The following is a 13,152-nucleotide window of genomic DNA, read 5'->3' on the forward strand; positions in this document are numbered from 1 at the left end:
GCTGGGAAAACCAGGGATTCTCTCGACCCCGCCTCACGTGGATCAGTGCTGGGGGCAAACAGCCGTCTCGTTTTATCTGAAGACCCTGCCCACTTCGCCCCTCACTCCCACCAGCGCTGCGAGGGCAGGAGACCGTGCCGGGGCCAGCGCCTCCCCGTGCGCGCGCACCCGGAGCGCAGCACTGTCCTGAGCTCTCTCCGGCTGTCGCAGAGGACAGCGGTTTGTTCCACCGGGCACTCACTGTGTCAACCTCCCTTCCCTGCTTTCTAATGACTGTACTATTCTGTAGGGTGCACATTCACATGGGCAGTATTAGGGTGCCATCATTCTAAGCAGCTATGTTGAGAAAACAAAAGGATGGATCATCCGTATTCACATTCCTTAAGTGTTGGCAGGAGGGAGAAGTAGATATTTTTTAAAAGCTGAGTTGCAAAAGATAATGGGCCGGATTCAACCAACCAGTCCTTTCTGCGGAATACTAAATTTTACCCATGTAAACTGTAAGTTTCTAAAAACGATATGCAGTGACCGTCAAAGCTTGGTGCAATGTGACAGCTTTTTGATCTGTGTCATGTAATGTTTTACAAGACAACCTGTATAAGTATACCATGCTGGCACTTTGGCTTTTAATGTGTTGAATTTTAGCTACATAAAAGATCTAGAAACTAAAAGATATACTTTCTATGGCAGGTTTGTCCTTACCTTATAGCACCTTTCAGTAGGCAAATTTCCATGTTGAAAATTAAACATGAAATGAAAACATTTTATCTGAGCTTTGTATAGGAAGCCAGCATAAGCTGAGGAAATAGTCTTTTCAATTCTTCTCTTTTGATGGTTTAAATTATTTTGACATTGAATACAATATTCTCTCAACCAGTGATATGGATAAAGATATCCTTTGGAAAAATCCCTGTAAATTTTAGAAAGCATTTTGTTTGGTCCTCTACTTTTTTCTTAAATTTAAAACGTCAACCCTCTTAAACCAAATCAGATTTAAGTACAACATAAAGTCCGCTTGTAGACATAAGTGAATATACCGGTGTGGCATTTTCTATTGTATAAATAAATACAATACATGTGGAAGATAATATCAGAAGTCTTGATTTCTACTTCTCGATAAAAGACCTTGCAGAACATGAAATTGAACATATCATATTCTAAATCCTGAAATGATTCTCCCTCTCTTTTGTTTTGAAATTTTTGGCCCTCTGTGATAAAATATAGATGAAGTGTAATAATCCAAGGCCTTTCTTTCTATAAACACAGGGTGAGGATTTTTTTTTTTTAATTTAAGGAATTTTTTTGCTTATCCGTCTATCTATTTTTATCTCTATCTAGAGGCAGTTGTTTAATACCTGGGTTACAGGATTTAATTTCGTACTTCTTTCTCTCACCTACCTCTTCATTTTTCTTCACCCTGTTTCTTCCTAATCTAAAGATGCTGCCTGGACAGGTTTATATTTTTCTTGATCTCTACTATGCAAGATAGAAAGCTCAGAAAATCCTTGGCTAAGGAAGTCCACATGGTGTCCTTGAGTGGGGAAGCTCACACAGAAAGTTCACAGGCAGACTAGACTGAGTTTCAGAGCAAAAGATGATCTGAGCGTGACTGGCTTTTTAATGTAAGAAAGCAAAATCCGCCAGAGCCCTTCTGCTACCCCGAAGGGAGAGAGGTGGGCAAAGTGACTGTTAGGGTTGCAAGGCTGAATTGCCTGACTGGACCCCCACTCCCCAGCTGTGCACCACCCGGCCACCACCCAACCCTGCTTCCCCCTGCCCCGTGTGCCTCTGATCCTGGCAGTTTGGACTTTCAGCTCAGGTCAGACTTGCTCTTGTTCACAGGGGTAAATAACACCCCAAGTGAACGTAAGGAAGACCTGAAGTTATGCTTCCGAGGAAAAAGTGGCAGATGTTCTACTGAAATGAATTACCATATTTGCTCTTTTTTTTTTCTTCCTCAAAATACATATTTCTTGTCCCAAGTCCAACACATCACAATTCTTACTAACTCTCTTCCCCAACTGTCCACTCCATGCACATTTTCAGCTTCAAATTTCATGTCCGGTAGCCTGGAGTTGTGCTCTCTGTTGAGCGCTCTCACTACTGACAGACAGACCCATTACCTAGGGGATGGACTTTAAAGCCAAGGATCAACAGAGCTATTGCAATCAAAGCATTCACAACCACTCCAGACAGTGTTCCCCGGCATCGCCTCTACTGACACATGGGGTCAGACGCTTCTCCAGCATGGGGTGGGGCTATACTTCGCACCAGGTTCAGCCACCTCTCCGGCCTCTACTCACAGCACACCAGCAGCACACGCACCTCTCCCCAGTTTTGGCAACTACAAATGTCTCCTAGCACTGCCAAATGTCCCCTGGGAGCAAAATCACCCTCGTTGAGAACCACTGCTCTAGAAACATCTCAAAGTGGTGGTTTCTTAATTCATATCTGCATGGGAGAAGTTCTGGCATCACAGATGAACCTATAACTTCTGCTTTATATACAGGGAACTTACAATCGTCACCCAGAATCACCACCTCCTCATACATCTCTTGTTACAGAATACTTTTAAAAGACTAATACTGAAAATACTGCAACTCCCTTAACCTCTCACTCTCTTCTCTATAGAAAGTTAAGGGGATAAGTGACACTTAAATCTGATTAATGTCAGAATTTTTCTCCATAATTCCGATAAAAATATTATTTATTAACCAGACTGTTTACTAATCAGGCAACTGTCTGTTTGTACTTTATACATAGTATATAATAAACTGAACTAAATATATGTGTATATGCTCATAAATGTAATTACTGTTATTACATGCACATTAAATACAATATGCACATTGTAGAAAATTACAGAATGCAAACAATTTTAAAAGTCTTAAGTAATCCCAACACCCAGATATAGTCACTATTTCCATTTTGCAGTATCTCTCTAACATTTATTTTATATTATGAAACCCCTGTTTTGTGACATTTACTAAATCAGATTTCTTTTAAGGACTGAAGTAGGAAGTCTGATAGCATACGTATTCACATGTACTAGATAATAAATTTTCCCCTCAGTACTGCACTGTTAATTTTAACCAGAGACACACAAATTCTAATGGTGTCTCAAAATATTAGTGTCTCTCTTTTTCCCTGAGCGTGTGATTAAATCAGAAAGAGAACTAGGAATGGGGAAAAAAAAAGAAATGAACAATATATAAAATTAAAGGTTCAGGGCTTCCCTGGTAGCACAGTGGTTGAGAGTCCGCCTGCCGATGCAGGGGCACGGGTTCGTGCCCCGGTCCGGGAGGATCCCACATGCCATGGAGCGGCTGGGCCCGTGAGCCACGGCCGCTGAGCCTGCACGTCCGGAGCCTGTGCTCCGCAACGGGAGAGGCCACAACAGTGAGAGGCCCGCGTACCGCAAAAAAAAAAAAAAAAAAAAAAAAAAAGGTTCATTACTCTCAAACAAGGGGAAGAAGCAAAGTCAGGCTCTGTTATTTTATCTTAGTATTAGTCATATCTAGCCAAACTATGTCTCACAAGATATTTCAATGATGCTTAGTAAAAGTCTAATACACTGCAATAGCATTTTACTAATTTTTTTTTAATAATTGGGATAATACTTTCTACAATAGCCTATAGTCAATTCTTTGTTTTTAGGTAATCTGGACCTTGCCCTTCTCTTATAGTTCCCATGAATTAGGATGTTTTAAAATAAGACAACTTTAAGGGTACATGCCCTCTGAAAGTAAACTGTCAACAACCAATCCCACTTCTGCTTGCTATGTGTTGGTCCTAGAATGAACCATGAGGAGGCTGAGATGACAGACCATGTCCAGCCTCTTGAAGCTTAGTCAAGGGGGAGAGGAAGGGACGGACTGGGCCAGCAACCACAACAGGGCGGGGAATGCTAATGGATTAGCGATTTGGGAGGCTTCAGAGGAGGAGGGATGAACTCCAACCCGATTTTGAGAGGGACCAGGATAGGAAGATACTGGGGTCATTGAGTGACATTAGGAAGGATCCTTGAAGAAGACCCCCAATGTTGAAGGACCCCAGGGCACTGGAGGACCGACGGGTGAGTGGGCTGGCCTGGAGTGTGAGGGCACATGGCGAAGCTGAAGGAAGAGACCAGAGAACAGGGCTGGACTCTCGTGAATGATAATGTATCATGAGCAAAGAAACTGGCTCTTCTCCTGAAGGTGGTTGGGATTCATTGAGGAAATTTAGATAGTGATTTAAAAGTTGGTTTTCACTAACATCACTGTTCACTAAAATCAAAATGAGAAATATGTGCAGGGAAGGTGTTAACCAGGTTAGTAAATACATTGCTTCTTGTTAGCTTAACAGCTCAAATGTAGCACAGTGGAAAAGAAGAGCAAATAGCTTGGCTGGTATGTAGGTTTCATTTATCAGAAAAAGTAGGCTGTGGAGTCTAGGAACTCCTACGTAGGTTTCACCTAACAGTGTGACTAACAGCACAGAGTAGCTTAATAGCACAGGCACATTTCAGAAGGCAGCTGAATAGTACCCAGTTGCAAATATATTGAGGGATCTGGTGATTAAACGTGCTTCTTACAAGAGAACATTGCAGAAATAATCTACATATATATCACAGCTCTGTGTTTACTTTTCTGGGTGTCATTTATGCTTATATCTTTCGAAGAATTCAAAGTGCTGAAGTTATTTGATTATACTTATTTTCATGAGACTGTACTTTTATTCCTATTTAAATGGCTAAATTGTTATGAATTGGAAAGGAGATATTTCTTTTACTTTGGTTCTATTTTATAAAAATAATTAAAATAACATGTTTTGTCCTCTTCTCAAAAATTTACCTTTATTCCTTAGAGTTAATTATCTACTAAATAATTTTACCATAGAAAAGTCAAACCGAGAAGAAATATTTTTTTTTCTAGTGAAAACCATTACTTGAATATGCCAACTCCATAAATCAAATATATAACAATCCTGAGCTATTTTCTTTTTTCACTTTGAATGTCTTCTGGATGCACAAAAATAGGCACCTCCTCTTAGTTGTTATGACACTGCTTATGTGCCACATATAAGTGAAAACAGATCATGTTCTTATATACCTACTGTTCTAGAAGGGCATTTTGTGCTTTCAGAATTCACAGATAACCTGCAAATTCTTGACCAACATATCTATATTTTTAAAAACAAATTATGGATAAAGAGCTAATGAAGAGTATGCTAAGCTTATTTATAAAGAAAGTAAGATTAAGCCTTTAGATTTAGGCCCACTATAGTTTGCTAATATAAATTCCCTTTAAAGAAGAGGGCAGGTTCTAGCACCATCAGGTACCTGAGGGCTCTGGTTAATTACCAACAATGGTAAATGTGCCAGAGTTGCTCTGAACCTCAACTGACCTTGACTTGATTGGGTTGGTTGGGCATAACTAGAACTTGCTCTCTATCTTCCAGTGTGCTCTAGCTCAGTGGTTTTCAGACACTGGCGGGCAAAAAAATCAAGTGGAGGCTTGGAAATTTGTGCCGCTCTCCAGAGACCTGCTTCAGTAGGACTAGGATGAGGTGCAGAGAAATTGCATTTTTAACAAGTCTCTCTTGGTAACTTTGTATGACCAGTGAATCCGGCTATCCACGGTGACGGCCCTGCTGGATAGAGCAGCCCATGTCAGTCAAATTAGAGTACACACTCTAAATTCTAAAACAATATCAAGATCCATCTGTTAGAGGATGTAATGTTAGATAATAGTATTTGTGATTAAGAGTTAGCACATGGAGGGTTAGTTCATGAACACTTTCCATAGAATGCAAATATAGTATACCAACACATACCATTAAAAAATCTACATCATCATCACAGAAATTACTTATTATTTGCCAAATACTGTCCTGAGTATATGTGTAAACACACACACCAAATTTTGCAAGTAAAGAAGTCACAAAGGGAAAACACTTCCTTCAAGATGTACAGGGCAAGGTCCAAATGGAGAAATGAACAAAAGTCACTGAGAAATATAAGAGAAGATTTGAACAGCAGGAAAAATCAGCCTGTGTCTAAATAGGAAGATGATTATTATAAAGATGGAAATTCTCCCCAAATTAATGTACATATGCCTAAAAATAAGGTGAGATTATTCTTCCTGAAAGTATCCCCATATAAGAGGGAGCCATCTAATGTTTGAACTCTTACAAAATGTTTCATGCTGTGGGGCCTCTCTCTACTTTACCCCAAACTTCTTCTGGGGAAGACACATCCCCTACCATAAGACCCACCAACGTTAATTTTACATGCTTGCAGAGGATACCCAAGGGAGTTGTTAACCTAACGAAGGAAAACTTTTTTAAAGGAGGTAAATTTAGTTATTATTTCTGGGGTAATGATTCCACAATATTAAGTATCAGATTTCATTTTAAGTAAGGATGTCAAAGATCACAGTAGAAAACAATATAATGTTCATGTGGCAGTGGTTAAGAATACATTTTCAGGGATTTTTTTTTAAAGAGAAAAGAACATTATCACCATTATGCAAATGGATTCTCTGGTTTGGCACAAAATTTCCCAGGGGCATCCTCACAGAACCATCTAAGTGCTGCTCATCAGGCAGAAAGAGTAAAGTTAGTGACAGTTATTGTCTCTAGTGGTGACACAAGTTCAGATACTCACAAAAATGCAAGTGGAGAGTTTGAGTAATATTTTTTGTTGGCTTGTGAGAGTGTAAAAAGGTGTTTCAAAATTAATGTATTACTTTATGTACTAACTCAAATAAGTGTGTATCTAAATCTATACATAAAATGCTATGAGTAGACATTTGCTATTTATTTTCATCCTTAAATTTGATAAGTACAAGCTTATAGAAGCCTTTTTTGGGTAAGTTTCTGATTCATCAAAAGGGATGGGCTTTAGACACATTCTATTTCGGTTTCCCTTATATTCAGGCACAAATATGGCTTGTTTAATACATTTTCAATTAAAGCAGGAATTTTCTGTAGAAACTGATAGCAAGATATAAAGGTAATCTGGAATCATAAGTAGATATTAGAATGCATCCTCCCTGAATGTGCTCACGCACAGGAACGTCTGCCTCCACCTTCAGCTGCCCTTGAGACAGGACGTCTCCAGGGCTCTCCCTTCGTGACTGGCCTCTCCATCACAAGACCCAATAGGCTATTATGGAAAGCAGACTAGGAGGGGGATATAAATGGTGACTTACTCATTCCATGAACAACTGATGCAGGATCCAGCCTCTGCCCTTCCATATCTCTCCAGTGTTCAGAGAATCTCCAGCCAGAGCTTAGGTGAGTGAGGCCAGGTGGACAGATCTCAGAGTACCATACCTGGATGGTTATTCCCAGATACTATAGTGCTGTTCTCACACTACCATACAGAGAATGGATTTATGACACCAGCTACAGATTTAATCACAAACTGAAATCAGATACATCCACCAAAGAGTAGACAGTAATGTATTTCTCTCTCTGGCTCTCAGACCTTAAAATCAGCACAGATGGTAGTGACAGAGGTCAGGAGAAAATCAACTGTAAACAGAGAGGAGGGAGAACACACCTAAGAGATCTACATCCAAAGGGAGTGGCCACCCAGTTGGGAGCTTTCGAATGCAGGTGAATTTTAAAGTGAATAAATAAAGTAGAGAGGGTGATAACCTTACCATGTGCTAAAACATATTTTAATTATCTAATAATTAAAGCAACGTGTAAGTGGCCTAAAAGTAGGCGAAGAATGGGGAAAAATAAAAACCACAGAAACAAGACCTATAAAGAGTTAGCATATGATAAAGGATTAGGGAAAATATAACACAATAAATGGTTCTGGGACAATGGATTAGATATTGATATATGAGTTCATTTATATATTTACTTCTTTCACATAGTCTCTAGACGTTAAATAATTAAATATGAAAACTTAAACAACAGTGGAGAAAATATGGAGGAAGGCTTAAACCAATGAAAAAATTCATGTGATAAATTATAAGATTTAACTTCATGAAATAATTAATCTTTTGTTTGTAAAAAGTTATAGCTATGACTGAAAGGAAAATGAACTCCTACTTATTCAGGGGTGTTGCATTCATGTAGCTGATTCACTCCCTGATACTGAAACACATTTCCTCCACAAGCTTATAAACATACAGGGTCAGAGTTTTTGAAATACTGTGCAGTGTGTATTCATTCATCCATTCAGTTATAAAGCACTCTAGCTGCACAGTCACTAAGCGTTAGGTAAATTTCTTAGTCTCCTTAACTAAAAAGATCAACATTTAGACATGTTTCTTTAACTTCACGGTGCTCACAGTCTAGAAATATAGGTAGATATTTTTATACTGTGCTTTTAAGGGCTTTACATTTTTGTAAACTAATCCGCTCAAAAGAGCAAGTGTGTCACCAATACAGTCTACTTTGTGAATTTCTACTACTATTAAGACCTGGCTAAGACATAACTTTTTCCCTTCTGCCTTCCTTGACCATGCCAGACAGAGCTAAATTTATTCATTAACCTATTTAGCCAATATATACTGCGTATCTACTATTTGTCTTTATAGGAATATAAATGAACAAATATGTTCTCAACGTGTTCTGAACAGAGCTGCAATTTTACTACTGACTACTTCCCTCTTTAGTTTTTCCACAATATTCTATACAGCAGTGACTCCTAACCATTTCTGGAGTGAAGTATCTCTGATACTCTGATGAAAGCTCTGCACACTCTCCCCAAATGAAGTTTATTGCTCATACACTCAAGATTTTGCCTACAGTTCTGCAACATTCAGAGACTTCCTGAAACTCCATCATAGGCCATTCACATCGGGTCAAAAAATACCTGTTGTAGACCTTTCCATCCTGGCATGTGCCCATAAGTACTGCCTGAGTTTGTTTATACATCTGCCCTTTTAAAAATAGCAACAAACAAACAAACACCTTGTTGTAAGCTCCTCTCAGGCAGAATGTCTTTTTGCATTTACTGCAGCTAACAGACTAATAGCACATATCAATATCTATTGAGTGAAAGTGAATACATGTGAAGAAATAATTCAACAGGACTTTGCACAACTTTTCCTCGAATACATGCTCCATGAATGATGCTTATGCCCATACAGTGCAACTACACCAAAGACAACTGACTGCATACAGCATCAGTTAGGATTCCTTCTGTTCAAAGTGACAGGAAAAAATACTGAACAGGTTTAAATAAAGATCACTTTATTGGCTCACGGAACTGAAAAGTCCAGGGGTAAGCCTTCGTTCAAGCATAGATGGATTCTTAGGGTTGAACATTGTCTTCTCGGCTAATTTTACTGTCCAACTTTCTGCTCTGACTTCTAATTTGTTGGCTATGCTCACATGCAGGTGCTTCACTTATGTGGAAGGATTGTGTCAGCAGCTGCTACCTCATAGGCTTCAAAGCTCAAGATCATCAGAAATGACTGATCCTCTTTCAGTAGCTCCCACTGCAGTCCTGAGACTGACTGCGATTGGAGACTATTAAGTCATGTGCTCACGTCTGATGCGATGGCTATGGTTTAGCCTACCTCACATGATCCACACCTGGAACTGGGGTTGATCCCCACCCCAGCCATATGCACTGAACCTAAGAGTGGCTCACCTGTAAATGAAAATCTGAGGCTGTTGTGTGGTCTAGGGTGAGTGGATGCAAAACACTCCAGGAATGGCAAGGAGTCTGTACTGTTGTTCCCGAACATCCACATATCCTCCCTCCCAACCATATCCTTCAAAATACACAGGTTTACATAAGCTGCTCTCTCCCCTCTCCAGATAGGAACAGCCTTCATCAGTGAGATCTTTTATTTGCAAGTCACAGAAATCTACTTAAAACTATTTTGAGAAAAGAAAAAGGAATATATTGGTTTTTATTACCAAAATGTCCAGGGACAGAGCTTTACATTCATCCATATTCAGTCAACCAATGTGAGTAAGAGTTGGCCTCTCTGTTTTCTGGGCTCTTCCTTCCACTGTGCTGGCTTCATTCTTAGCATTCACATTGTGGTCTCTTGGAGCTCCAAGGTTAATGTCCCCTTAAATCTCAATTTTGAAATTTCTTGCTCCTGCTCTGCCCATCTTGGTCCTGGAGCCCATCCTTGAAACAGTCATTACGGCCAAGAGGATAGAATGTGCTGAAGGACTTAGCCTGGACATGTGTGGTACTCAGGAAACCAGGAGTGAAGTTTGTTTTGCAGAAATCGTATGGGCTAAGGAGAGATCCCCCAAATAAAGTCAGGGTATTGTGACCACAAGAAGCAAGTTGATACTGAGCATAAAATACAATAATTATTCAAATACTATAGCCTACTTTCCCATCTGACTGATTTGTCATAATCTCAGGCACAGATGTGGCTTCTCAAGGCCTGGCAATTGTGGATATGAAATGAATGTGCCTGACCACTCAGGCACAAACAACATGCCTGCCCTCTCCCCAAAACGCATCATGGGAAGTGAGCTACTATGTCTTTTTATAAACGAGGAGAGACTTCCACTTCCATTTTTTAAGACAAGTTTGTTTCAGCTAGGGAAGCTGAATAAAATACAAAATACATCTGTGTGAAGGTGATGATGAACTACACAAAGTCAAACATTCTATGTTGTTCTTCAGGAATTTGTCAATCCAAAAGTGATAGTGAAGGGGCTTCCCTGGTGGTGCAGTGGTTAATAATCTGCCTACCAATGCAGGGGACATGAGTTCAGCCCTGGTCCAGGAAGATCCCACATGCCACGTAGCAACTAAGCCCGTGCGCCACAACTACTGAGCCTGCGCTGTAGAGTCTGAGAGCCACAACTACTGAGCCCGTGCACCTAGAGCCGGTGCTCCGCAACAAGAGAAGCCACCGCAATGAGAAGCCCACGCACTGCAACTAGAGAAAGCTTGCGCGCAGCAATGAAGACCCAACGCGGCCAAAAATAAATAAATAAATAAATAAAGTTACTTTAAAAAAAGCAACCGTGAAGAGGCTTTAAAACTAAACTGAAAGGAGCAACTAAGAGGTTGAGACTGAAAAGGATTTCACCTCTCTTTTGGTTGGGGGTGAGGGTAGGACAGATCATTCAGCATCTACTAAAGAGGACAGACCCTGATAGATATCTCCAGCTTTCAAATGGGAGCCCAAATGTTTACACACTATAATGTAAGAAAGAGAACTAGAAAAAAGCAAGCCCTCATGGAATCTGATGCCCAAATTTGAAGCAGCTCAAGCCCTGATTAGATTCAGGCATCCTGTGTCTACCCTAACTGGACTGGCTACCTGATGCAAAAGCAAACCTATCCTGAGAAATCGAACATCAACCAGAGTCTCAAATTATGTCTACAATGGTTCATATCAATATTTGAAATGTAATAAAAAATGACCAAGAATATCTGAAAACTTCATGACAGAATTTCAGGAGAAAAATTTTAAAATATGAATAGATCTGCTAGAGATCCAGAAATTGGAGTATCGGGCATAAAATTTAAAGTAATTTTTAATTAATATGTTAAAGAGATTACACAATGAAGAATTTTGTCAGAAAACTAGAAACTCTAAAATTAAATAAAACAAAGTCTATAACTAAAATTATAAAGGCAGAGTAGATATAGGCTGTAATATCTAGCGTAACTACTAAATAATAGTAAATGAATTAATACATTAAAAACAACTGGTGTTTTTTTGGTCATTATGGAAATGATGGGATGCTGACCATGTGATGTTGACCAAAGCCAGAAATCTTGCTCAATTATAATCTGTGAATTTAGAATCTGGTCTGTCAATATCCTTTTCTTTACTCATAAGCGTTGACACTCAGGCCTTTGAATTACAGGTCTCTAATTTAGCCTATGCCTCTAGGCCGTCTGAATCAATGGCTTGGGGGTGAGAAAGTCTTCCTCTGGTTCCTGAGCTGCATTCTGGCACCATCCTGACACTAAGGGTATGGTTCCTTGTCTTGGCAGAAATGAGTAACAGGAGGTGCCAAGGATAGGCCTAGGGAATCAGGATTCTCTCAGGTTCCAGAATACATCTAAACGTCTACCGTCCACGCCTGTGTCTAGCTTAGGCTGAATAGCTTAGGACTGGAAATTTGGCTTTTCTAAACATACAAGGTCCCAACTATTAGATGTCTAAGTCTTTTCAATCACAGGCTGAAAGTAGATACCACTGTTATCAGACAGACCAGTGTCAACCTCAGTCTGGCACTCCCTCCTTCCTGTAGACAGTAATATCCTGTATTTTTCCTACTAAGTTTTCAATGCTTGCCTTCCCAGTGTTATGTCCTAAGTCTCAATATTCACCAGGTGTGTTTAACTAACTGTTTTACCTATTTTATTTATATTTCTCATCCACTGGAACTCTGAGGTTTTTTGTTTTTGTTTTGCCTTTTGCCCATGCTTTATCATGAACTAGCAGTCAGAAACATAACAGCTGATTAAGACACAAAGTTTAGAATAAATGACACTGTATTATCTGATACAGTATTACTATTCTAATTCAAATAACACCTTCAGGCTGCATCTAAATACAACACTATTTGGCACTGTATATCTCTGATCAATTGAATTCAATACTAGAGGTAATACATGAAGTGAAGTCTTCTTAGTAAATTCATTGTGAGAATGGGAATCGATGCAGTTGTTTTGCAAAGTAATTTAACAACATTGATTAAAATTTAAAATTCTCATATTCTTTAGTAATCTCTAAACATCTATATTTTAAAAATAGATTTTTTTTTTTTTTGTAGAAAAAGGGCATGTATGTGATTGAATGAAGTAAGGACTTGAATATGGTAATGTATGAGTCAGCTTCGGCTGCCATAACAAAACACCACAGACTGGGTGGCTTAAAGAACAGGAATTTATTCCTCACAGTTCTGAAGGCTGGAAAGTCCAAGATCAAGGTGTCCATTCAGTTCTCTGGTGAGAGCTCTCTTCCTGGCTTGCAGGCCTCCTCACTCCGTCCACACATGGGGGAGAGAGAAGAAGCAAGCTCTCTGGTGTCTCTTGTTATAAGGACACTAATATCATCACGGGGGCCCCTCCATCATGACCTCATCTAACCCTAATCACTTCCCAAAAGCCCCACCTTCCAATACTATCAAACTGGTGGCTGGGGCTTCAACATGGGAATTCTGAGGTGACACAGTTTAGTCCATAGAAATGCGGCTATATCT

The sequence above is a fragment of the Tursiops truncatus genome, chromosome 18 (genome assembly GCF_011762595.2).
Source record: "Tursiops truncatus isolate mTurTru1 chromosome 18, mTurTru1.mat.Y, whole genome shotgun sequence".
Lineage (NCBI taxonomy): Eukaryota > Metazoa > Chordata > Mammalia > Artiodactyla > Delphinidae > Tursiops > Tursiops truncatus.